The following is a 27,773-nucleotide window of genomic DNA, read 5'->3' on the forward strand; positions in this document are numbered from 1 at the left end:
TTACATGTATATATATATATATATATATATATATATATATATATATATATATATATATATATATATATATAACTGCTTCTTAATACCAAACTGATAATAAACGAAACGTAAGTTCACAATATAAACCCTGCTCTTCTGAATAGCTGGAATTCCTCCTCTCCCCTCTCATCTCTCATCTCTCTTCTCTCTCTCTCTCGCTCTCTCTCTCTCTCACTCTCTCCTCTCTCTCTCTCTCTCTCTGCATATGAAGATAGTCTAAGAATTAACCAATTTCATTTGGTATTGTGGTTTTGCCGTTCTCCGACGTTGCTAGCGTTTATCTATTTTGCTGTTTTTCTTATAATGGGTGCTTCATTCATTATTATTGATGTGTTGTATTCTGTTATACCATGTGCTAAAGACGATATGTTATTGAAGGCTTCTTCACGTTTAGCCACTCAAATCTTCAATCACCTGCGTACAGTTAGGGTCTTCAGTAGCTTTTGCAGTTATGGCCTTGGGAAGCGTGGAAAGCCATCATCCTCTGGTGCTCCGTTGAGAATAGCGGTGGTGTTAGAAATATAGCTGACTTTGGGTAACACGGAAATTCTAATGAAAATGTAAATATGCACATCATGGGAATCAGTTCCCAAGCTGGTGAGAAGCAGAACTATTTCTCATCGTCCGAACATTCTAAAAGACATATTTCACTAGGATCGCCGGAAACTTTAGATTATTCCTTCCAGTAGCATTGATTGCTTCCCGGAATACCTTGCTTTTTGGCTTTTAACGGTAGAATGAAACTGTTTTCCTCTGGCAGAATACACAAGATTAAGACGGTCGAATATAGTGAGAGATACATTTAATTAGGACCACCGGAAACAACTCTACTTAGCAATTATTCCTTTCAGTGCCTTTGATGCTTCGCTGAATGTCATACCTTATGGCATTTTACACTCGCATGAAACTGTTTCTAGTTTTCTTCAGCAGTAGTCTGGGAATTCAGTAATGCCTTCTTCTTCAGGTGAACCCTTCTAATGTGTGATCCTGATGCCGTTTGATGGGTCACATCTGCTACTCTTCTTAAAATAGACGTCTAGCTACTTCCTTATTGGAATGAATTGTTTATGTAAGGGGAGGGTTGCTCTGTTCATATAGGTGGCATATATGCTAATAACTAAGGTTCCGAAATAAGATTTTCATTAGCGTTCCACTTGTCTGGAGAAATAATTCCTCTTTGCTTGACAGGCTTAAACAATTGTTTTGACGCACTCGGCATTCCATATTACCAAAGAATAGATGTTGAAAACCTATTCTTAAACATCCTGTTGGTGAAATTATTTTTCAATATCCATTGTTGTAGCATTTTGTGCAATGGTCGTCTTAAGATTAATGAATTCTGAAGGATTCATAGACGCATTACATGCAGAGATACATCTCATGAATATTTTAATAAAGTGGCTTGGTTGTACCACATGTTGTCTAAGATGTGGGATATAATGACCCTTGAGGAATTACCAGATGTATTGGTTAAAAATAACCATAAAGATGCCTAGGTTTATACCCCATCAAAATAACATTATCATGGATACTACCACTCGTGTCATTAACTCTACACTCCCTTTTTATTTTGTAATTAATGACTGTATTTTTTTCCAATCAGGAGTTGAAATGTCTGCAGCCACTAAGGACACAGTTCATGGTCTCGATTAGACAGGACTCTATAAAGCCACATTCTCTCCTATCTAATAATGAAAGCATAGAGGCTTTTAAAGTAATCTCATTAATTCCATCATATCGTTGCATATATATATATATATATATATATATATATATATATATATATATATATATATATATATATATATATATATGATAGCCACGATGCCCTCTTAACGCTTGTCACTACAAAGCCTTAAGATTATATTCTTGCACTTGTATCTCAAGGCTTTGTAGTGACAAGCGTATCCAAAAAAGGCGTGAAGAATTCAAGACGTTAAGAGGCATTGTGACTATTACAATTATATATGTATCTGGTGAAAAGTGACCAGTAGATTCTACATATATATATATATATATATTATATATATATATATATATATATATATATAATATATATATATATATATATATATACGATATATATATATATATATATATTATATATATATATATATATATATTATATATATATATTATATATATATATATATATATATATATATATATATATATATATATACGTATATATGTATGTTATATATATATATATATCATATATATATATATATATTACATTATTAACAATAAACAGTGCATGAATAGGAAAAAATTTGTTATGCTAAACCTACTCGTCAAACGCTCTTCTGAAAATTTTTTTATAAATTTACATGAAGTAAATAAACAATGTCTAATCCGATTATACCGGCCTAGTTTTCATCGGTAATGATTTATTATGATCGTCTGAGTGTCCTGATTCTGGTTTTAATAAACTCATCAATTGATATTTTGATTTTCACGACACTTTACTTATTAATAGCAGTATTTTAACCATCACGCATTGCAAGATAAATTATTTTAGAAAATTCTTAATTCACCTGGGATTTGAATATATATGTGAATTCTATTTATATCCGTTTATCTGGAAGCGAATGGTCGGCATTTACCCATTATCTGTGATTTCATTTTCTGTCTTGATTAAAATATTCCGAATACCTTCGTAGTTACAATACTGCGTTTGGCTTCGATTCTGGGATAATTAAGACCGTGGAATTCGGTCAAATGTTTACCTATCATTCAGTGAGAAAACTAAACACGTTCTAATCATTTGGACCCTTGATTACCCCAGCAAAGCTTAACAACTGAGTATCATACTCGACTGAGCCTCTCTGTCTGTCTGCTTTCATTTCTATCTCTTTTTGCGCGTTTATATGTGCTTGCGTCACTGCCTGTTTTTGGGATAAGATAAACTAGGAAGTTACTCTGCTTTATCTCATGTTCGTTCATGGTTCTATTTGCGTTAACATTGAGAAGTTCTCTGTATCTGTCAATTAGTCTTTCTGTCTGTATATCTCACCTAACTGTGAGTTTACTGGATAGGATTAACAAAATACTTCACCGCTCCCCAGCGATCAGTAATAGTTCCAACGTATTGTTAAAGAAAACATAAAATACCTCACTACATTTACGCCCTCGACCATGTAATCTTCCAGGAGAACATTACCATTAGTTTTCAGAGAGAGATGTAACGACGCTTGAAAAGCGTTTAACGGAATTCCCTTGTATATACAACAGAAAAAAAATCTAAAAAGCATTCGTATTGATCTCACATATATATAGTATATGGCAGATGGAGATAAAAAGGGCTGGGAAGTAAAAAAGAAAACAAGTTTCAAAAGGAAAGTAAGTTTCAATGCGGTGTTGCTAAACAAAGACATCTTTCCGGCTTTGTATTGTAGGGAACTACAGTAAATGAGGAACTTATGAATGGAATATACTCCTTAGTTCTGTTCTTTTTTTCGTCTACGTTCCTTTTTTTTTATTGTAAGCAGCCGTCATGATATCTTTTAAGCCCATAGAGAAAGCAGGGATCAAACAAAGGGCTCCTAGCTGGGAGACAATGGAGAGGAAATCTTAAATATGTCGTTAGATAATGAAAGCCTCTGGCTAGGACTGATTTCACAGAAGATGCAAAATAGCTCTCTCTCTCTCTCTCTCTCTCTCTCTCTCTCTCTCTCTCTCTCTCTCTCTCTCTCTCTCTCTCTTTTATTTTCATATGATCCGTTGAACGTCAGTGTGCTCCTCAGCGAATTATCATTTAATAGATGCTACCAAATAACGAAAAGAAAGCCGTCAATTACCTTTACATAAATTAGGATTTTCTCCAGAACTTGAACATAAGGCTATTGGCTGCCATATTATACAAAACCTAATTAAAAAAAAAAGAAGAAGCTTCGCTCCTAGAGTTTATATACAACTCTATTATTCCTTTCTCGCCGTTTTCTCATCTGAGTGAAACGAGGTATTTAAAAATCTACAGAACGAAAACAGAGGTTTCCTGATTTGTATTTGGAGCCTCATACCTAAGCGAAGGGTCTGGAAATGAGGTTGGGATCTTGTAGCCTGTTATACAGAGCGATATCATGTACACAAATAAACCAGTAAATATTGCGCGGAAGTTTCTTCGGCGCAATCGAGTTTCCTATACAACGTACAATGGTTTGTGAGCCGCGGCCCATGAAACTTTCAGCCACGACCTGGTGCTGGCTTGTCCTATAGCATTGTCAGACGCACGATCATGCCTAACTTTCACCTTGAGAAGAAAATACTGAGGTTAGAAGGCTGCAAATTGGCATGTTTGATGATTGGAGGGTGGACGATCAACGTTCCAATTTGCAACCCTCTTGCCTTGGTAATTCTTAAGACTTGAGGGTGGACAGTCAAAGTGCAGACGGACATACAAGGCCATCTCAATCATGTTTTTTTTTTTTTTTTTTTTTTTACAGAAAACTAAAAACTCTTTTGGATTTTGGGCTTTGCGAAACCTGATCTAATTGAAGCCTAATCATTACATCAAAAGGGAATATTTTTAGATGGTGATTCATTAATTCAACAATATGATTAATTAGATATTAATAGAGTAATTGACTGCATGAATTAACCAGCCATTTTTATGATTTATTGGCTAAGCTTTTTGTTATTATTGTGCAGTTTATCATTTTTTTTTTTTTACTGGCCTTTCATGAACCCAGCATATCAAAGGAAATCCAGGTTCTGAATAACAATTAGCATTGAAAAAAGGGAAGCTCCAGTTGCCAATTAGCAAATATTCGTCCTACTGGAGTTTCATAAATCCATACTCACACCTACGCTCCTAATTTCTCCTCATCATACATTTTTGGGACAAGTAATTTTCAGATTCCGAAAATAAGGTCCGTTCTTCTCGTAGTTTCACTTGATACTTCTGAATTTTTGCGTTAATTCGCATTTTTATCAATTAAAAGTAAGATGTTGTTCTTTCCTTTAGGAATGATGAAGGGCATTTCTCTCATTTTTCTCTTTTCACTTCAGGACTTGAAAGCTGAACTTTCAAAGCTCTGCAGTCAAAGCTCTGCTATCAAAGAGCAAGGAAATTATCAGATAAAACCAACAACTTTTCATTCGCTCTCGGAAATCTTAGTCAGTTATGCAAATTAGTTAAACTGCGTAGTTTCCTGTGACTGTGCGGAAGATCAAAGGATTTGGGGGGAAAACGCGAGTGGCTGAAAAGAATAAAGGGAGAGTATGAAAAGCCAGACAGTTAAACAGTGAAAGTCAGGGAATCTTAAGGCGAAAGTGAAAGGTTCTTAACAATGCTTTCTATTTCTGTTGTGCCCATCTTCCTTCATAACTTGTTTTGTTGTAAATAACGGTGAATGTTCTAGATTTATCTGTGGGTTACTTTTTTTGGATGAATTTCAGACTTCACCTAAAATTTCATAACATTCTGATTAGATATTCCTTAAATATTCCATAAAAACAAGCTATTAAAGATCATTTATTGCATGTCTAGATTATCCTTATCTGGAAAGGCAAGGAGGTTGTTCAGGTTTCGCATTTTAGTAGGTATTTGAAACAATTTCTGTTTAAGTAACTGTCAGATGGGGAATTATTTTAAGAAACATTGATATCAGGAAGAGAAGAAACAAACAGAGCAGTTGAATAACAAGAAAAATTATACAAAGAAAGAATTAACAGGCAAGGGAGTTCATTTGAGACTTTGGAACGTTTGGTGAAAAAGTTAACGATTAGGAAAAAACTCAAGGCTGGATTCTTTGACCAAAATAATCAGGAGTTAAGAAAATTTGCTATCGGAAACTATTTCCAAAAGAAAAATAAATCACGGGACGCAAAGAAGTCTTACGAGGAATTGTGCAGACTGTACGATGAATGAAAAGCGAAAAAGAAGTTCGAAATTCACTGGAAATGAGCCACACGAAGACAATCCTTCCAGAAAACAACTGGGTAAATGGCGAGAGAAGCAGAGTATGCCCGCGAGGGGAAATTATATGGAAAAATATGCACACTTTTAATATGCAATAATTAAACGAGTAATGAAACTGAAGAGCCTGAAATGGATAAAAGCAAACTCGGTCTGAGTATTAGAACCTCGACTCCTGAATGTCTTTCTGAGATATTCGTTTTGTGAAAACGCTTTCTCCAGCTGAATGAAAATTAATGTTCGAGTCATTTATCACGTGATGTGAGTGGGTTTTTGATTTCCGGTTTTCGTGGTGGTGGAAAATTCACTGTTATTGCTCAAATTTTCAGAATGAGTCATTCACGATACGGTGAGCTGTTGACCCATAAGCCATAAAAAATAGTGGCATGGATTTTGTAAGGCAAATCAACAAGCACACAGCTAATCCCAGATTAGATCGCAAGTCAGCTATTTATGACTTGTGCATAATGAATTGGATATCGCAGTGCGAAGTAAATGTCGGGGAATTGTTTTACCGAACCAGATGACAGAGATTCACAGTATATTTATCTGTGAGAAGAACTGCTCATTCATTCAATTAGGCTCAGGCTGATTTTCATAAACTCATAAATACACACCAGCTTCAAAGACCATTTTCATCTTTCTAGCAAATCTTCTATTTTTGAATATGTCGATGCATTTTTATCAATATTTTCACCAGCATATTAACATTTGTAATAATATATATTGATATATTATACCACTATAATCAAGATAGATTAACAGAATGTAGTAAAGTAAATATTTATATTTACATTAAAGAATACATTACTAAGAAGGCCGTGTAAAATTAAAGGAAGATGCACAATGTTTAAAATACATTTTTTTCTGTTATATTATCAACAGAAAGAACTTATTACGACAATTTTGAATCTGAATAGTTAACATTTAAAATATTTTGTCTAATAAAAAGCAAATAGGAGGAATGATGGATAAACAAGTTAATCGGTAACACACACAAATCACCGTTTTTTTATTATTTTTTTTTTCCTTTCCCCGATCAGTAAATTTTCCATAGCGCTGCTTATTAGGGAGGATTCAGGCTCATTCGAAAGTAAAATCAGCTTGTTATGGCCTGTTGCCAGTAAGGGCAAACAGGCCAATTTAAATACCACTGATTTTAACACGAATTTAGCTTATGGGGCGATTAAGGGATTTACCTGGAATTAATTTATTTGTTGTTTAGTGGCATCGGTTATTTTGTGTTTCACCCTATAACTTCCTAAAAAAAATAATAAAAGAACACAAGGATTAATTGAGAGACAGTAGTTCCAAAAATCAACTTTAATGATAACTTTCTTTTTACGTGAATCCAAAGATCATACATATATCCTGAACTAGAAATCAAAGTTGATCATGTTACAGACAATTAGGAGAACAAGCAGTTCTAATGACAATGTGAGAATCTTAGTTTATCGTCGTTATATATACATACTTTGGTTTAGCTGTCACTGGGTGAATAGAGAAGCATATTCTTATCACAAAAATAGTGCGGGAAATATGTCCTACTGGATAGGTGTACTAAGAACAAAAAAATTTTCAGAAAATACTTGCAGCTTTTCCTTGCTGAACTCATTTATGCTCCTTCCAGGGCCCCAATTTATGCTCGTCGGGGGCTCAGGTTTTCTTTGCTAAAAAAGACGTTTGAGAAATGATACCTCGTGGACTGTTTTATTCATCTCAGAACCTGGCTGACAACGCCTTGGATGTTTGTCACTGGTAGTTTGTTTTGTTGACAAAATAGAGAGGGCTTTTAACAAAAAAGAAAAAAAAAAGTGGAATGAGACTAAGATAATGAGTTCTGAGTCATTCATTTGTGTGTTTGTGTTAAGATGTGTTTCATCAGGACCCTCGAATGTGGCTCAAAAGCCCCGAAATTGTCAACTAGATCTGTTACGAGGCGATGAAGCGACATAAACCTCTATATGAAGACTCGCTGAAGAGTCCAGCCCCAAATGAGACCATTACGAGATCTCCCATGTCCAATGAAAGGCCACCAACTGAGCATAATAAACCCGACCAGACGCGCCACCAACTGAGCATAATAAACGCGACCAAACGCATAATGTCTCTTTAGTGACTAGATATAACTCGCAAAGGTTTACGTCCCACTTAAGCTGCGTATAATCTGATGACACAGGCTTATTTGTGGAGTGAAAATACGAGGGAGGAAGGTATTGCTGATCTAGAATGGTAGGGAATCCAATCAGAAGTCACTTGTTATTAAGTGAAAAGGGGAAAATTGTGCTTTTTTTTTCTTTTCGTGGGGGTTCTAGTACAAAGGGTTATATGCCACAGCTATAAAGGAATATAGGCTACATAGATATTATACATATATACAACACTTTTATATTTAGACTTCAGTTTTCTGAATTACCCTGCGTACTCGAAGTAAGCAGTGAGACACATTGACCTTTTGTATTATCAAAACATATTATACTGAAATAATGTTCAAACATTTTACACATTTCGCACATTATCATATTAGTCATTGTAAAACTATTTTTTGTTTTGAAGCTCTGAACATTTATGACATATAAACAAATGTCAATGAACTCTTACATACACAAATGTATTAGATTTGTTCCTTTCACAAGAAAAACATAATTCTCTCTCTCTCTCTCTCTCTCTCTCTCTCTCTCTCTCTCTCTCTCTCTCTCTCTCCTCCATTGTTCTTCATCTGCGTGAGAATAGCTTCAGCTTCACACTAATATTAGTTACGAACATCTCTGTATCATTAATCTTGATTTGAGTTCTTCTGAGAAACTTAATGACCTCCAAGCTGGCATAGTCTCCAGAGATCCTCTGTTATGAGATCTGTTCTCTGTGGTTATGGAACCAAACATGATTATGAACAATATTTCATTCGAGGAGAAATGAACGAAAAAATAACGAATGGTGTCAGAAAGCAGATCAAATGAAGAATCTGCCAGGAAGGAGAGATTCTGCCTGTGTCTCTTTTTCACTGGGAAAACTCGATTCTGAGCAGAGATCTTTTTATTTTCTTAACTCTACACGGGAGCTTTTCAGTGATATCGATGCGGTGGGGATAAATTGGTTTAAATATTTCTCAGATTTAAAAGTATAAATTGAAAATGAGCGGAAATGAGCGTAGAGGCGACGTTCAGTAGCCAGGAAGTTGAGAGAGTCGAACCTGTTGAGGGAAAAGAAAATGCATTAGAATCTCACATTATTTTTGTCGTCAGTAATACATGAATATTATGTTAATATATGATAACAGCTTTTGTTATTATAACCCATCGATGGATAGTACCTAATAAAAGAATTATATCTTCCTCTAACTACTAAAAGGCAGACTTCAACATTTTTATGGGGAAATATTTCAAATAGCTTTCATTTTATCAAAACCAATCAGTCGTTTACGATCCCAGTTCATGAAAATTTCCATTTTTTAAGAACATTATTATGAGGCAATATATACGCATACTTACATATAAAATTTTAAAGATAATTTGCATCAATGCTTTGATCATTAATGTTTCATAATTTATGGCCTTTTTTTTTATCTCACTTGTGATATCCTAACCGTGAAACTAGTATATAAAAGGAAATTATATATTTTAACCTCAGCTATGATATCTCATGCATTGTTTTTAATTTCTAACGATTGAGTTTTAATTTGATTTTGAGAGTAATTTGTGACAGTGAAACCATAAGTGGGTAATCGTTGGACATTGACACATATGCAGAAATACTGGTTTGAGAGAGAGAGAGAGAGAGAGAGAGAGAGAGAGAGAGAGAGAGATAGTAAATATTTATATAATCCTCTTTCCTTCGTGACTCCTTATTACCCTATGCATCTGCAAACTCATCTTCCCAATTTTCCTGCAATTTTCCCATTCCCTTCCTGCGAGTGTTGTGGTTACAAACTATCTAGTTTCAGTTGATTGTTACAACCAGCTGTCTGTTTGCAGCAGACTTTGAGGGGTCTCCCACGCCTATTACAACCTTCGTAATAAAAGACGCAGTTATCGTCTAACTCCGTGAAGAATGAAGGACCTATTTTTTTCACCTTCGGTTCCTTATCGATTTCAGTGCTGCTGGGGCCATAACATTGTGTTAGCCTCTCTCTCTCTCTCTCTCTCTCTTCTTTCGATTTTCGGGCTTGTAAACCTTTGCCTTTGTTATTTTTATCAGTGTTATTATATCCCATCGCTTTAATCTGTTTCACTCTCTTTTTATCTTCTTGTTTGTAAGATTTAACCTTTATCATTCTTCTCAGTGTTATTAGCTGCCATGGTTTACTACTCTCTCTCTCTCTCTCTCTCTCTCTCTCTCTCTCTTCTTTATTTCGAGGCAATATTTGTCATCTTAGTTTATATTACTATAATTATTATCATTATAAGCCATTTCTTATCTCCTCGTGCTATAACATATTAAACGTCTCTTCTCTCTCTCTCTCTCTCTCTCTTCTCTCTCTCTCTCTCTCTTCCACTTTTCTCTTGACAGTAGTTGCCGCTTTATTTTATACTGATGTTATTAACATTTTGGGCCATAACATAGTATTTCCTCTTTTTCGTATTTATTGTTAAGGTTTTCTTCTACACTTTCCGTTTTCTTCATAATTTAATTCTTCGTTATTGTATTACTCTCTCATGCCTTATAATTTTATTTTACTCTTAATATCATGGTATTCTCTCTCTCTCTCTCTCTCTCTCTCTCTCTCTCTCTCTCTCTCTCAGCAGTATGGAAGAGTTTAAAAGAAGGCTAGAAAAAATCATTCGGACACTGTGAATGAACAGTAAATCCTGCTCCTAGAGATAAGTGAGCACATGATGTCTTCTCGGATGGACTAACAAGTCTTTGAGACTCTCTCTCTCTCTCTCTCTCTCTCTCTTCTCTCTCTCTCTCTTATGCCTTATCATTATTCTTTTGTTACTCTTAATGTCATGGTATTCTCTCTCTCTCTCTCTCTCTCTCTCTTATGCCTTATCATTATTTTTTTTTATCTTAATGTGAGGTATTCTCTCTCTCTCTCTCTCTCTCTCTCTCTCTCTCTCTCTCTCTCTCTCTCTCTCTCTCTTATTTCTTATCATTATTTTTGTTACTCTTAATGCCATGGTATTCTCTCACTCTCTCTCTCATACATACCACCAACATTACTCTCTTAGTTTATTTTTTTTTATAAAAGATGATATCATTATTATTCAAAAAAGTAAATGAATATTTTTTTATCGTGAAAATCATTATATTATTTTATAATCTTACTCCACATAAAGACTGGGTGTGGGTTATCTCTTTGCAAAGATGCTTAGTATCATAAATATAAGTGTATGTTTCTTAGTTAACCTGTTAACCTAAATATTTGTATATGAAACTATTTATTTATTCATAGAAGGGAAAACCTAATTAACGTCCCATGATTACTTGTATTTTTCCCTTAAAGAGGACTTCACGAAGTATTAAGCGGATTTCCTTTACTGACGATAATGAGATGTACTGTCATTTGCTTACATCCGCGTTACCAGGCTTAGCTAGAAATTTGCTATGGTATGTCTAATTTTGTGAATTAACGGACATATATTGGACGAGGTACATTTAGGTGCATGGATTTCTCTCTCTCTCGCTCTCTCTCTCTCTCTCTCGCTCTCTCTATATATATATATAGATATATATAATATTATATATAATATAGTATAGAATATAATAGAATAATATATTTTATTATTAATATTATACATATAGTATATACATAATTTATATATTATGATAGTTTATTATTAGTATATATATATGATATATAATATATAGTATATATATGTATCATATATATAGATAAGAACTATATATAACTAGATAGTAGATAAAATAAAATAGGAATTATATATAATATAGATTATATAATATATATATAAACCTATATATATATAAGATCCTATAGATATATGAGTATATATATAGTATTTATCAATTATATACTAAATATATTATTATACATAAACATTAATATATATATAATATAAATACTTAAGTATAATATATAATATAATAATATTATATATAATATATACGTTTGTGTGTATAAGTATGCAGGTGAATACTAATGGACAGATAAACTTAAGAAATTATAATATCACAGACACATGCCGTCCTAGTTGGCAGAGATAGTAAATGACGCATTATTAATCACTGAAAGGTTGGAAACTGAGTTGGGAGTCTCCAAAGAGTCAATTAAGGTGTTGAATCAACTGGAAATTTCCGTAGTTTCCCTGGTTACTGGCGAGGTTTTGCTGTAAGTTTACTAAAAATGTGAGATCCACTTCGATGAGGGATCTACTAACTACCTTTTATTTGGCATGGCATCTGCTCGGGCGCAGAAAGAGCAGAAAAGATGTAAGCTTCCATCCCTGTTATGCCGGAATGAGAGAAATATTTGTAAATATTATTAAGGAGGAAAGAGACTAGAAAACTTGAGATAATTTTTAGTGAATAGCATCGACAAGAAATCTAAGATGAGGAATGCGTAATTTAAGCGTTGCATACTGCATAGATTTGCGATATGTTATTTATTATGAATATTTAATCGTGAAATTATTCAATATTAACACATAATATTAAAAACTCATTTAGTTAATAGTGCTATTGATTGTGTGAGTAGTTAGATGCAAATAGTTTTTTTGTGTAAATAGAATGTAAGACTATGGTGGTTTAAGTTAATGGCTGTTTAATAAAGATCATTTTCGAATGATCCTTATTAAAGATCATTGGAAGTCATTGGAAGGACAGATCATTTAGGGGGAGTCTAACGGAAAAAGAGATTTGTTTGTTTGTTTGTTTGTGACTGGAGTAGGTGGTGGCTGATGTTTGCAGAAGATATAGCGTTAACTAGTAACAGCAAACAGGGAGAGATTGCTGCAAGACTACCGAAGTGTTTGTAAAAGGAAAGGGGTAAAAGTAAACATTAGCAATGTATGTAATCTCGCATGGGGGAAATGTGAAGTGGTTTAAGCGGAAGTGTATTTTGATGTGAATGTTACATTCTGAGTAATTCCTACATATCGCAATTAGTAAGAAAAAAAAAAAAGAGGTAAATAACGAGGTACGTAGAAAGAAAGGGTAACTTTAAATCACGGAATAGTTCACGTGTGGAACGTAACATTGCAAAATTTGTGTGTGTATTAAGGAATTTTCCCCCGTAGATCATCTGTGGAAGTGAACTGTGAATGTTGATTGTAAATAAAAGAAACTGGCTAGAAGCTCTGGAGATGGATAGATTATATATTATGCCCAGAACAGAATGTGCAGGAAACATTATTGATATGGCCACGACACAGAAATCGCCAGGTGAAGAGAACAGAATTAAAAATTGAGCTTGTAGTTTAAGATGGCTAAGTCAGCTGGAAAAATGGAGAAACATCCCAGGTTTCATACAGAGTTGCATGAGCATAAGGCACCTTCTTCACCAAGGCTCTCGTCATTTATCATAACAGGATGTTGAATTCGATTTCATAAGCGTGAAAACTAGTTTAATCCACTGGGTGGGCTCTTTAGACACTGCTTGTTCATCTCATCCTTACAACTCTTCCAGATTTGTATATAAAGAAATGATCAGACCTTTCAAGAAATATTGCTCAGATGTTTATGAGGGTTCTTGTTCTTGTTTCCAAATGGAAGTCGCCTCAGCACTCCTAAGACAGTCAGTCGTTATTCATCTTACTGATATTACCTTTGACGTTGTTCCTGAAATCCCGAAACCACGATAAAAAATAATGCTGCTATTGCTTCCGCTGTCGCACTGTACTACATGCCCTGGTTCATAATTCTCACAAATACTGTATGCAAATTGCCACGTCGAGAGTCATCCGATCTGAATAGCACCTAATACTTTACTGTGCATTTCTTGAATCGTTTTACCTCCACGTAGGAGGCGGTAGTGTCATAAACCGTCGGTTTTAAGCAAAGTTAGTCTTATGCTAGCACATCCCTTTGCCTAACCCTTAAGGCGTGAAAGGGACTAGGAACCCTGGCGTGGACTTCTGGACATTGTTAACTGGGGAACGTATGTGGACACCGTGTTGTTTCCCCCCTATCTCTTTCCTCTCCTGCAGTGACCAATCTTTGTGGGGTTTCTTTTATATCCCAGCCCGGTCTCTTCAGCCATAAATACGAGAGTAATCATAACATAATGCTAAAGTTAACGCTACCGTAGGCGAAGTTTTAGTCCCCATTTTGCTTATGAATTTCGTGGCCCCTTCCACCATAAAAGCCACGAGGAACACATTCTTCGTCGGCCGCTTTTATCACGTGTTAGTGGCGTTACATCGCAATTTCTAATTTTACGATCGTATTCATTACCGTTATTTGTGTCGTAAAGGTCCCTGGCGATGATCGCGTTCATATTTGCTTCCTTTCTTCACGTTTATGACTGCATCATTTCGCTGGAAATGATTTTAACACCGTTTAGGAATTGTATAATTATCTCGTTATCTTGCAACCAAGCTTATCTGTTTTGATGAAGGATTTTCTTACGTCAAATTTAGGGTTAGCTGATTTTTTTTTCTTTTGTGTTTGTTAGTTTGAACTCTTGGGAAACTACAGCGGAACTTATTTTTATTTCTTTTTTATTTATTCACACGTGTATAATCACTGACATTCCTTCCGTCATTCTACTTTTGCCATCGTTAATTTCAAACTAAAATGCGTCCTTAATCAGATTTTGAACGTGCGCTTTCAAGCGTATTATTCTCTCACTTTGCTGTTGTACCACAATTTTTTTGTTTATCCCGCGTCTCTCTCTCTTTCTATCTCTCTCTCTCTCTCTCTCAGTCTGGCTGGCTATCTATTTGTCTATTTGCCTCCCTATCTGTCTACCTGACTCTTACCCCTAACGTGATAAAACCAAAACAGAAGCGACATTCAGGAACAACAGCCGATTTTATCACATTGCATGAACTCCGGGGCAACCGAACCTCTGATTATAATCCAACTTTCAACTCCCCAAAGCTCAGGTCACCACAGAGCAGGATAGTCGGCTATCATGCATTCTCTTTCAATCATGCATGATGACTGGAGGTAACGAAGAGGATTTCAAGAGAGAGAGAGAGAGAGAGAGAAGCTTAAACAAGGTTATTTGAGGCTTTTGTAAACATGGTTTTCACTTATAGAGTGCGCTTCTGCGATTTCCTTTGTTCTCTCCTTTTGTTTAATCGATTAATTCGTTCGCTTCTTTCGTCCGGTAGATTCAGTTTGTTTGTTTTTTCTGCGTTTTTTTCCCCAGAGTTTCATGTCTTGAGGGTGGGGTTGGGGATGTTAGTGGGGGTGAGGGGATGGTGTAGGTATAGAATGTCAAGGAAGAGTGAGAGAGCCGGAAGAGCGGAGGAGAGAGAGAGAGAGAGAGAGCCGCAGGAAACTGGTGTTGGCGTACTGGGCTAGCAAGAGCAAGGTGATATGGCTCGCTTTCTTCCAACAGCTACCAGTCGACCGAGGAATAGCTTAGTCCGACAACTTCATTCTTGAAGCCGATACCCCACATAAATTGGAGATTAGTACATATAGGATATATATATATATATATATATATATATATATATATATATATATATATATAGATAGTTACGTTGTGTGAGAGAGAGAGAGAGAGAGAGAGCTGAAACCTAACCTCATTAAATTTCCTTGGGCTACTTTTAGAACACGTTTATCACGACAATCCAAGAATCCAGGTTGGAAATATATAAAAAATACTGCTACATCCCTATTGGAATTCGAACCCACGCACGCAAAATGGTACTGAGGTTAGTCTTTTAACTGGTAATTCATGCCATCTTCTTATAGCAGGATGAATTTGTTCGGGATTAGCTTTCATAGAGTATCGTGAAGTAAAATTTGCAAACAATGAGGTGGATAATTTACTGATTTGTCAAAAACCAGGATCAAATAATTTTTGTGAGAAGAATCTATTGTCTCCGCAACTACCCGAGCTTGAACTTCGAACTATCTGGTAACGAAAGATGTTTGCTGTTTTTAAACATATATGTTTATTAGATATATATATATATAAATATCTATAGATACATATATAATATAGAATATATTTTATATATTATATTAGAATATGAATTATTAATATTATATATTATATATATTTCATTATATAAATATATAATATATATATAGATATTATATAGATATATATATATATATATTAGTCGTTAATATACACATATAAATATATATATTATGTATGTTATATTATAATATTTAAGATATGTATATATAGAATATATATATAATATATATATATAAGATGTATATTTATATAGTATATATTCAAAATATATAATATATAGTAATAATATTAGATATTATATACTTATATATATATATTATATATATTAAATAATATTATAATATTAGAGATATATTATTTACAATATATATATAAATGATATATATTTATATAATAATGATATATATATATAATATAATTATATAAATATATTAAATAATTAGATATAGATATAAATATTTAAATAATCTAATAGATAAGTATTAAATATAAATGATATAATAGATATACATAAATATACCTATATAATATATATAATCAGATATATATATATATATACGTATTTATATATATTATATAGATTTATATATATATATATATAGATATATAATATAATATAAATATTATAATGTATAGTTATGTATATGTATTTACATATATATTTATATATCATATATATAAAATCTATATATATTATTATATCTTATATAAAATATATTTATATAGTATATATATATATAAAATTACAATATAGATATAATATATAGAAATAATCTATAGATTATTATATATATTATATATATATATATAGACCATTATATATATGGCATTACACTATTAATCGTGCTTCATGAAGATGCTAGAATATGAGATTTGCTCCACAAGGAAATTGAAGAAAGATGTTGAAGTTGCTCTACCGTTTCGGCCTCCAAAGAGCTTTTATTGACTAAAGTAATCACTAGGCAAAACATACATCGGGATATTTACACACACACACACACACCACACACACACACACACACACATATATATATATATATGTGTGTGTGTGTGTGTGCGTGTGTGTGTGTGTGTGTTTGTGTGTGTGTGTGTGTGTGTGTATACGCACTTAACACTTAAGACTGGTACCTAGGGGTGCAAAGTCACAATATATATGCTGGATGAAAATTACAAACTTTACACCTGACAGGTTATTCACGTCAAAGATTTTCCTTAAAATTTATACATTTTACTTATTTATTTTTCAAACAAAATAGTCCAGATTACATGTGCTCTGACTGATGTTCATGTTCTTACAAAAGTTTTATTTTATACTATTGATTCAGTAATGTCTCTTTCCAGCGTGTTATTAAACTTCTTTTTTTCGTTCCTACCAAATTGATTAGACGATTGTTTTCAGTAACATGGACGAAATTCCGTTGTTCAGCTTTGCACTATTTATGCTGCTTTATTTTTTTTCAGTGTTTTTCCAGTTTAACTAATATTAAGTTGCGTCAAGACTTCCATGGGCTTTGATAGAAATGCGTAAAACGTATAAATTTCAAGGTAGTATAAGGTAGTTGATAAGGACGGGTGAGAATTTTTTTTTTCCAATGTTCTATATGTTAGTTTGCACTGTTATTTCTAAGTCATTTTTTAAAATGACTTAGAAAAAACGCTAAAACCAAACAGGTTTTACATCGAGTTTTCATTTACCTGTGGTGAAGGTAAGTGTGTACGTGTTTGTCAGTGTGTGTATGTATGTATGTGAGAGTGTGCTTGTGCGTGTTCGTTTGTGTGTGTGTGTGAGGGAGAGATGCTCACGCACATCTAAATCCGACTACGCACATAAATAACTGTACATATCTTCAGCATTGTCTTGTTATGGAAATTTCTTCTGCTTTTCCCTTTCGTGATCGAAAACCATTAAGGGAAACTCCCCGGTGGAGTCTTGTGAACAACGCACCACAGGAATGGTTCCGGTATTTGTCGACTATTTCGAGTGTCGGGTTTAATATTGAGCGAATGGATTGCCGACATAGGATTTTTTTTTTATCTTATTTATTCGTTTATTTCTCGGGCCAGACATCTATTCGTTCAAACTGATATAATAAATCTAAAGCTACATGTCTAAACGCATATAAATATGGGACAATATAAAATACTTATCTTTGGAGACTGTTTTCATTAACATTGTCTGCATGTCTGTCTGTCACTCTGTAAACAATCTTCTCACAAAAAAAAAAACAAAAAAAAAACAGAACTTAGATTACAAGATCAGTGGATGTTTTAGACAATGAGCCTTATATCTGGCAAGATTATCTTCCAAGACCCTGGACGGTATTTCCATGGCAACCAGTGTTTAGATGCTTCCTTCACATTAACATATCAAAGTGAGAAGCAAATAGAGCTTCCGTATCCAGTATAACAGCTGTTTACTGTATAGCTCTAAAAGCTGGCGGAGGCTGAAATCTTTTAATGATGATGTTGACGAAACTCCATCGTATTTAAGGAGGTGTACAAAGATGAGAGCGCATTTCGCAGTCGATGAACCCAGAAAGGTTACGCCAGAGTTACCGTAGTTGTTAGGAAGTTTCTAAAACGAAGAAGAGTCCGAATCGGAAATATACTCAAGAGTCTGCGTCTGATGTTAACAAACATCACAGCGAGGAGAAAAGCGTGAAATGACAGGGAAGGTAGAATCTCCGTAGTGATGGCTGTCTTCCATGAATTGAATCAATGCCTGATTCTGGATGATAGGACACTGGGGTTCAGGCAAACAGTCGGAATGGAGTCTCTTATTCAATTGATAAAGTTTAGGTCTTTCATTTCAAAGTAAAAAAAATAGATTAAGAGAGGCTTTGTAGGTTAACAATGACAATATGACTTTAGGACGTGGCATCAGATGATGGAGTTGAGCTGAAATGAAGCTCTGTAATTTAAACGAAACTTTATGTAATATTATGATCTGATTTGAAGAGGTTTATTTATGCTACTTCCAGCATTGAATTTATTTAATTCGGTTTCATCTTTTATATCACTAACACGATACCATCAGCGAAAGGTGTCTGTTCTCACCTCTACAACCCAATACCTACCGTCGGAGAGAAAGCCAGAGAGTTGCGTTTTCCTGAGTTCAGGGTTGTGGACTTCCAGAACCGCCGATCCATGGAAGAGGTTTGGAATATCAGCTGTGCATTGCAGGAGGATCCTTCCTTGGGAATCCCACCGACCCTCCGGTGAAAATACCAACAGCAGTTTGGAGGTGTAGACGTCTTCTTCTTCGTGATGGTAGGTCTCACTCTGGAGGTCATCCCTGGAAATCTGGAAATAGTAAGATGGGGTCAGGATCTGATGGCTTCTTTCCAGAGACACACTTTTACTCTTGCCTGGCTGCAGGGAGTTCCATTAAGTTTGTTTTTCAGAAACTTGCTTTAAATCAGCTACTTGGTTGGGTTTTTTATGATGTTGGTTGATTGGTTGTACTAATTTTGATCAAATTTGTTTTTGAAATACATATACTGTCAATAATGTCCTAATTTTCTTATAATCTAAGATCCAGTAGAAAACATAAAGGATTAGAATTTGCTTATGCATTTTAAATGAGTGCACGACTGGCTCCATCGAGCACTAATGCTGATGGTGTGCAAGTGTGTACTACTTTTGACGTGTCAGCACACTTAGTTGCCACGGGCTATCAAGTTCCATTCCAGATGGAACCTCCTACTATTCTGCAGAAATCATGCAGTATTTTCAGCTAGGTGCATATGAGAATTAAGATCACTTCGATGCAAAAGGGTGGTAAGAACTCGTAACTTCAATTTCCATTTCCCAAATTATGACTGGAGATCCATCTGCCAGCTCTCTGTTGCTCTTCTTTGGTTTTGCTGTTAGTTCACCGTTGACTTGAAAATTCTATCTGCATCTTCGTCGCTATTTTTGGTGGAATTAAAATCTAATCTTAATGTCTCAAAGTGATTTGATTTCTTACGTTTTAGATCCTGAACTTACCAGAATATTTTTCTCAGAGATCCCCATAAAAGAAATAGATTTAATTGAATGAGCCACCCTATTTCGAGCAATGTACATAAGCCACATTATATATATTATTAGTCGAAATACAGTGACTCATCCAATATTCTTTATTTCCTGTATGGCTCTTTCAAGAACAAATATTAAATTCTGGAAATTGCTGTCAAGCTCGATTTTTTTATATTTATTTGATGGACCTTTCAAGAAAAAAGAATGAAGTGTTTGATTATAGACAGCAAAATAAACTTAATAGTATGCCTTAGTTATTTCTAGGCTTCAGTGATATATATTCATATATACTCAAACTGGCAGTTACACTGAAATGGGACATATAACTCAAGTTGGTCTCTTTCATAAAATCATTTCCAGCTTTGGCTAAATCACTTAGCTAATAAAATGGCCTTTCAACCAAGCAATATAATGTACAACAATTCTCCTGTCCGTATTTAATACAATCCTACAATTCAAAGGGAACCTCTGCATGACGCCAAGGTAAAAAGGAAGTATCAGATATCAGAGCAATTATATGATTTTCTTAATCTCAACGTGAAATACGAACTTGTACGAAGAAAATGGAAATCTATCGCCTTCCATTAATTGCTGGAAGAAAGTGTTGAGCATTTTTCATACGTAATTGCTGTCTTTAAAGTATATTATTGTATGTTATAGTTTTATGAAGTAATATATCATATCAATTATGGAATCCCTCAACCCTTTGAATTAGTTCAATCTTCAGCATCTTATGAAGAACTATCATGAGTCTCAGTAGACAAGAACTAAAAAAATTTTCATCTCCCTTTCTAAATTTCATATTATTACTATATATATATATATATATATATATATATATATATACTATATATATATATATATATATATATATATATATATATATATATATATATATATATATATACATGTAAAATTTCTTTGACATTTATTGAGTATTCCAACTATTGCGACGATTCAGCCAAGAACGAAATCAGGTGTTTGACATTTCAGGTTTCAGATTTTGCCTGCCTGCAATTGACATTTGTCCATAAAAGTGAAAGCGAAACGAAACACGAAAGAGAAAAGCGCAGTGGTTAGGGGGAATCGGAGCAAGATAAAAATTCAAGTCGTGTACAGTGCAAACATTTTCTCCTAAATGTAACCCTTGCACTTTTAGACGCTCGAAATCTTCACCTCCTCTTGGGAATTTTTTTTTTTTTTTTTTTTATTTTCCCGAGACGAAACTATCAGTTTCTAAGGATAAATTCGTTTACTAATTCAGTAATTTGTTGTATCATTTTGCTGCACTCTGGAGCTGTCCTTTCTTAATGGGTTTCTGTGTCCTGACTAATTTATTTCCTTATTTTGTGAAATACGATGTTTTATTATTATTATTATTATTATATATATATATACATATATATATATATATATATATATATATATATATATATATATATATTATACATACATATATATATATATATATATATATATATATATATATATATACATACATATATAGATATATATATATCATATTATATATATATATATATAGTATATAGATATATCTATATAGTATATATATATATATATATATATATATTATATATGTAAGTGTTTACATAATAAAAATATGGAATGTTAGTCCATATATATAAAAGACTAAAACTAAAGAGGTCAACCAGATTGCTTGCAGGAATGTGATCAGACTAGAGACGCTAAAGATGACGTATACAATAAAAGTAGGCTAAGATAACATGCCGTCACCTGTAGTCATTCAATTGTTTATAAACTTTAGTCTAAGCTCCCTGCTTAAGACAACTACCGCGACCTATAATTCAAACGGCCTACGTGATCTGTAGTGTGTCTCATTTTGATTGTATGTTCGTATGTAACTATGTCATCTGATTGTATGTTCATATGTTCGAACTACTGTCTGTTCCTTTATGACTTGTAACCGAGAGGTAGAACAGGCAGAAGAGAGTTAGCTATCGTCATTAGAAGACCTGTACCTCTTTACCTAAGCTTTATCATGTAGAGAGAATAGAATTAGCCATCATCATTGGCAGAAGCGATCAAGCTATCGTCATTAGAAGACTTGTACAATCCTACTTGATCTTCACCATGTAAATTCAGAGAATATAAGTATTTTTGTACTTCGTGGTTACTACTAGAACCTCACCTCATAACCGAATCATCATGAGTTTTAACACATCGTCGTCAATAACCAAAGAAGATAATACGACTTCGTAAGTGATCTACAAACCCCAAGACACTCCACCTGAATATGGAAGTGCAATACCAACCGACTTAGCGTAAGATTATCGCAAGTCTAACATTACCTCATAGGGCGCCTTATTATACAAGGCGACAGCCCTAAAATATATATGTATAGATATATATATATATACATACATACATATATATATATATATATATCATATTATATATATATATTATATATAGATATATATATATCAGAATATATATAGTTCATTCCTAAGGTAACCTGAAATTTATGTGACTCCTGGAACTGCATTAAATATTAGTGTCTCATTCTCATTAAAACTTTGGTCTAGGGCCACTAATTTAAAAAGAACAAATTCTCATGACCAATTCTTCCATGAATTTAGCTGCTCACTTTAAACTGTAACATACGACGAATCCGATGCTGATAACAAGAATGAAGTATTCATGTAGTTTCCTTTCCTAATATAGCTGTAGGTTTACTTCTGAGATATATAACCCACATTCTAATACGTTAATACCTCTCTCATTTCCTCGTATGAATTTATGCAAAATGAGTGTCCGTACATATGTAAATGTGTATATAATTTCATATAACAGATAAAATTGTGATCTTACTGGCAACTTTGCCAGCGCACACACACAGACACTCACATACCTACGTACACACACCAAACACACAGACACAGACACACACACACACACACACACACACACACACATATATATATATAATATATATATATATATATATATATATATATATATATATATATATATATATACGTATATATATATATATATATATATATATATATATATATATATATATATATATATATATATATATATATATTAAGTCTGTATGTATGTAATTGCCACGATACTCTCTTAACTTCTCGAATTTTTCACACTTTCGGGTATACTTGTCACTACAAAGCCTTAGATCCAAATGCAAGAAATATAAAGTCATTCTTACGTCAAAGGCAGAAATCGAACCCACATCCTTAGTATCAGAATGAGGTTAGATCGGCAGCAATGAGCTCGCTCTGATACTCCGGATGCGGGTTGAAATCCTGCAACGAACATAAGAATGGCTTCGTATTCTTGCGTTAGGATATGAGGTTTTTGTACTGATACTATGGACATGGGTTTGATTCCCGCTAAAGACATTAAAATTATTTTATATTCTTGTATTCGGATCTAACACTTTGTATAAACAAGCGTATTCAAAAAGTGTGAAAAGGTCGAGAAATGAAGTTAAGATGACTGTACCATGAAAAATTCGAGAAATTAAGTTAAAAATTAAGTTAAAATGACTATACTAATTTTAGTAGTTATGGCTTGAACTACCGATGGATGGTCACTTGTTTGTCAATTTTTCATTACCGTATTTCAACAGACCTTTCACATTCACAATTGATCCCTGATTCTCGTTCTTGTCCAGCCGAAAGCGACCAGATTTGCTGAACAGCAGCACCAATATTCAGTAAAGATTCCTCTTTGCCGAACTTCTCACTTCCAGAGGACCTTTACTCCTCGAGTGTGGAACGGTTTCCCTTAGGATGTCTTGCAATTAGAACTTCAAGAGTTCACACGTAAATGCAGTGCATGACTACACTAATACAATTCTCCTTGTAAATAATTTACTTACATTTTCATCCTCATTATAAATTCATTTTTTCAATTTCTTATAAAGTGAGATCTCTTCTTTCAATATTTCCATTTGACTCTTACTTCTTTCTAATGAACCCCATATCATTTGGAAGCATGAATTTCAAACCATTGTCCCACATGGGTTGTTCCATATGAATAGGGCTCGTCCTCTGAATAATAACAATAATAATAATAATAATGATAATAATAATAATAATAATAATAATAATACACACATGCATACATACATACATACGTATTTGGTAAAAAGCGACTAGAGGACTATCTCTCTCTCTCTCTCTCTCTCTCTCTCTCTCTCTCTCTCTGTCTCTCTCTCCTCTCTCTCTCTCTCTCTCTCTGTAATATATATATATATATATATATATATATATATATATATATATATATATATATATATATATATATATATATATATATTTATACATATATGTGTGTGTGTGTGTGTGTGTATTCTTTTGTGTCTGCCTGCCTGTAGGCCTCGTGGTGTCAACTATAGCATTCTAGCCTGCCCAGGAAATGACCTAAGTTATTTCCTCCCTACTAGCACTTCAAAATTAGACACTTCCCCAACCTATCGCCACTATTTTTCCTACAAGTCCAAGCCACGTCAAAATCTCCTGCCCCATCCTTCAAATGCTCCAACTTTTTCATCATTTCTATATATCTCCATATATCTCACTCCTTCAACTACATAGACTACAAAATCATTATATCTCTTTTATCTTCAACCTTTTACATCTATCGGCTATCAACTTCTGCAGTTTACTTTCATAAAAAGTAATTTCTGGAAACAACAAGTCACCTCTCTGTTTTCCAAGTGCCCTGCTGCCTTTCTTGTTTTGCCTATTTGATTTAGCCCTTCCTTTATCATAGAATCACATACACTACTAATTATATGTACTATAGAGCCAGCTGGCGGGAGGACAACCGTAGGCCGGCATTATATGAACCGTAATATCATCGTTATTTTTCATCTTAAAAGAAAAGTAAGAGCATATTTGGAAATCTCGTGAAACGTTCTATCAGAATAATGTTTTATTCCTTTACAACTAATATTAAAGACGCTAGCACGGCCGGTTATCTGGCCGGATATTCGGATCAAAACAGAAACCAGGTTAAAACCAAACGTCAATAACATCGTTGCTTTTCATCGCAGAAGAAATGTAAGAGGGTATTAGGAATCCTCGTGAAAAGTTCTACTAGAATAATGCATTCTGTATTCTCTACAAATAATAATACAGAAGTTAGCATGGCTGGATAACCGGATCAAAGTGGCACCCAGAGAAAAATCATCCGCTATAAAATTTACATTTATGGTCCGACTTTTGTTTAATTCGGTCTAGCAGTTTCGCCATCTATAGATACATACTTACATACAGACATACATAGTCCGACCGTCAGTTTTATATATATATATAATATATATATATATATATATATATATATATATTATATATATATATATATATATATGTATATATTATATATATATATATATGTGTGTGTGTGTGTGTGTGTGTGTGTAATGAAAGTGTGAAAACCACCACACTTTCGTTTCTGTATATCTTTTTTTCTCTTTCGGAGGGATAACTTAAATTCTCTTCTGCAATGAGAATCATCAATCGCAACGCAATTGTTGCAGCCCTGTTATTCTCCTTGCAACGACAATAGCAAATATTTCTATTGTTCGGCGTCATATATTGGGATATGAATGGAATAGCCATTTCGGCTGACAGTATTTCGGTAAAATTCCAGCATTGTCTTCCTCAGCTAACCGATTCCGTAATAACAAGTGGCTCCCTAATAGCATTCTATTTACCACTACGAATTCTGCGTTCATCTCAACTGATAATATTTATCTGTATTTGAGAAATGGCAAATGAGTCCCCGTGAACGTAGCGTCACACTCCAATCACAGTACAAATACTGAGTTTTGGAATCTCGAGAGACACTTCCACATTTTTAGTGTTTTGTGTTTATTTTGTGCTCTTTCTCTATTTTTGTTGGGGGGGGGGGTGCGTTTTCGCGAGAAAATATAATACTTTTTAGCAGTTGCATTATATTACATTGTGTCTTTCCACATATTCAGTCAGTAATACGCACTTAGAATTTCATTCTTCCATTCGACTTCTTGCATCACTCCAATCAAAAACATAATCAGTGGCCATAGAGGTATGAAACAGATCATCATTTACACCAAACTAGTCGCTCTCCCATCCACATTTTGTAAACAAGCTTTCCTGTCGTCCATTATATTTCTAGTCCCTCCGCAGATTAACTACTCTCCTTTATTCTGAAACATCTGGAACGAGAATTCAAAAACGAAAACTTGATCCACATATACTAACGTCATTCATATTAAATTTTTAATCCTTTGAGAAATAATTCCGTCACCTGTCATCCTTATTCAGCCAAAAACCCAGCAGATCCATTAATTCATTAAACTTTATATACCTACTTCAATAAGGGGCAATTTATTTCTCCCTTGAGTATTTTACATCTATATTCCCATATTTCCAACATAATCCACGTTTTCTCCCTGATTTTCTTCAACTACCTTAAATTTGTTACCCATTGCATCATGATCATCTCTTTCGTCCTGAAACTGCGCTTCAGTGAATGTACTTTTGATTCTTCAGTTACCCTGCTATTTCATCACCTCACCATCTAAAGGCTTTATTTTGTTTATTTATTTATTGTTTACCTTTTATGCCTGCTGACCTTGCTGACAGCTCCCTGCTGATCCTCTGTCCCATCCCTAAAAAATACTCTTCTTATATGGTTTCCATTTCAGTATCTTTAACCATAGCCTAATATTTATCCATCATCTCCATACATATATTATGACATTTATAGGCACATTTCCATCCCTTTATTTCCGACGTAAACTAGTGTCTGTCTACACTTTTGCTTCAATTAGGTAATGATCACATATACATCTCCAACACCTCCTCCCATAATTACATTCATGACAGTGTTTCGTGTATTCCCCCCTAACATAATATAATAAAATGAGTATTATTAGCATTTGATTGTATATACTAGCAAACTAATTTTATCTCTCTCTCTTCTCTCTCTCTCTCTCTCTCTCTCCTCTCTCTCTCTCTCCCCCAGCAGCGCTGTTTGTTGACAGTTGAAATCTTTATAGTTCAACTGAAAAATATAACTGGATTTAATACGTCAACAATTAAGCTAGCTGTTGTTAAAAATAGAAATCGATGTGTCCTCAACTGTAACAGACTAATTGAATCTCAGATTACTATCGACAATTTTCGTCTCTTTCCTGGATAGTGACTCCCAAGGGTTTTCTGGGGTCGTTATCCACGACTAATATTTCCTGGTTGTCGTTATCTTTATATTTACGGTCTTTTGTTCACGTTTTTACGGTAATCCCCAAAGAGCTTGAACTAAGCACGCCGCAAAGGTGGGTACATACCGGTTTTAAAACCCCTGGGTGTCACTATCTAGGAAAAATAACAATTTTCCTGCTCTGGTTTGTGTCTGTGAAGAATGGCGAAGACATCGGTGGCATCCTAGAAACCAAAGCAACGTCTTGCTTTCACTCACCGTAAGTTACAATGAGAAGGCTGAAATTAAAGAGGTAATTAGAAGAACGGGATTCCTCCATGCTGGTAAGAAATTCGAAAGCCTGCTCATAGCTAAGGCTGTCTCAGTTTCTGCACCTGAATAGTAAGTGACGGATAAAACATCAGAGAATGATGGAATGTGAACTGTAATGAAGAAGGAAGTAAATGCAATAACAATGTTGGCAACGACTTTATAATCTGATGAAAGACAAAGGATGAGAGAGAGAGA

The 27,773-nt window shown here is 34.0% G+C and overlaps 1 pseudogene; it reads right to left on the reverse strand.

The window, feature by feature from the left end:
- Positions 1-7,267: 7,267 nt before the first annotated feature.
- LOC135211249 (uncharacterized) overlaps positions 7,268-27,773 on the reverse strand; it is a 384,314-nt pseudogene continuing 363,808 nt past the window's right edge.

The sequence above is a fragment of the Macrobrachium nipponense genome, chromosome 4, assembly GCF_015104395.2.
Source record: "Macrobrachium nipponense isolate FS-2020 chromosome 4, ASM1510439v2, whole genome shotgun sequence".
Classification (NCBI taxonomy): domain Eukaryota; kingdom Metazoa; phylum Arthropoda; class Malacostraca; order Decapoda; family Palaemonidae; genus Macrobrachium; species Macrobrachium nipponense.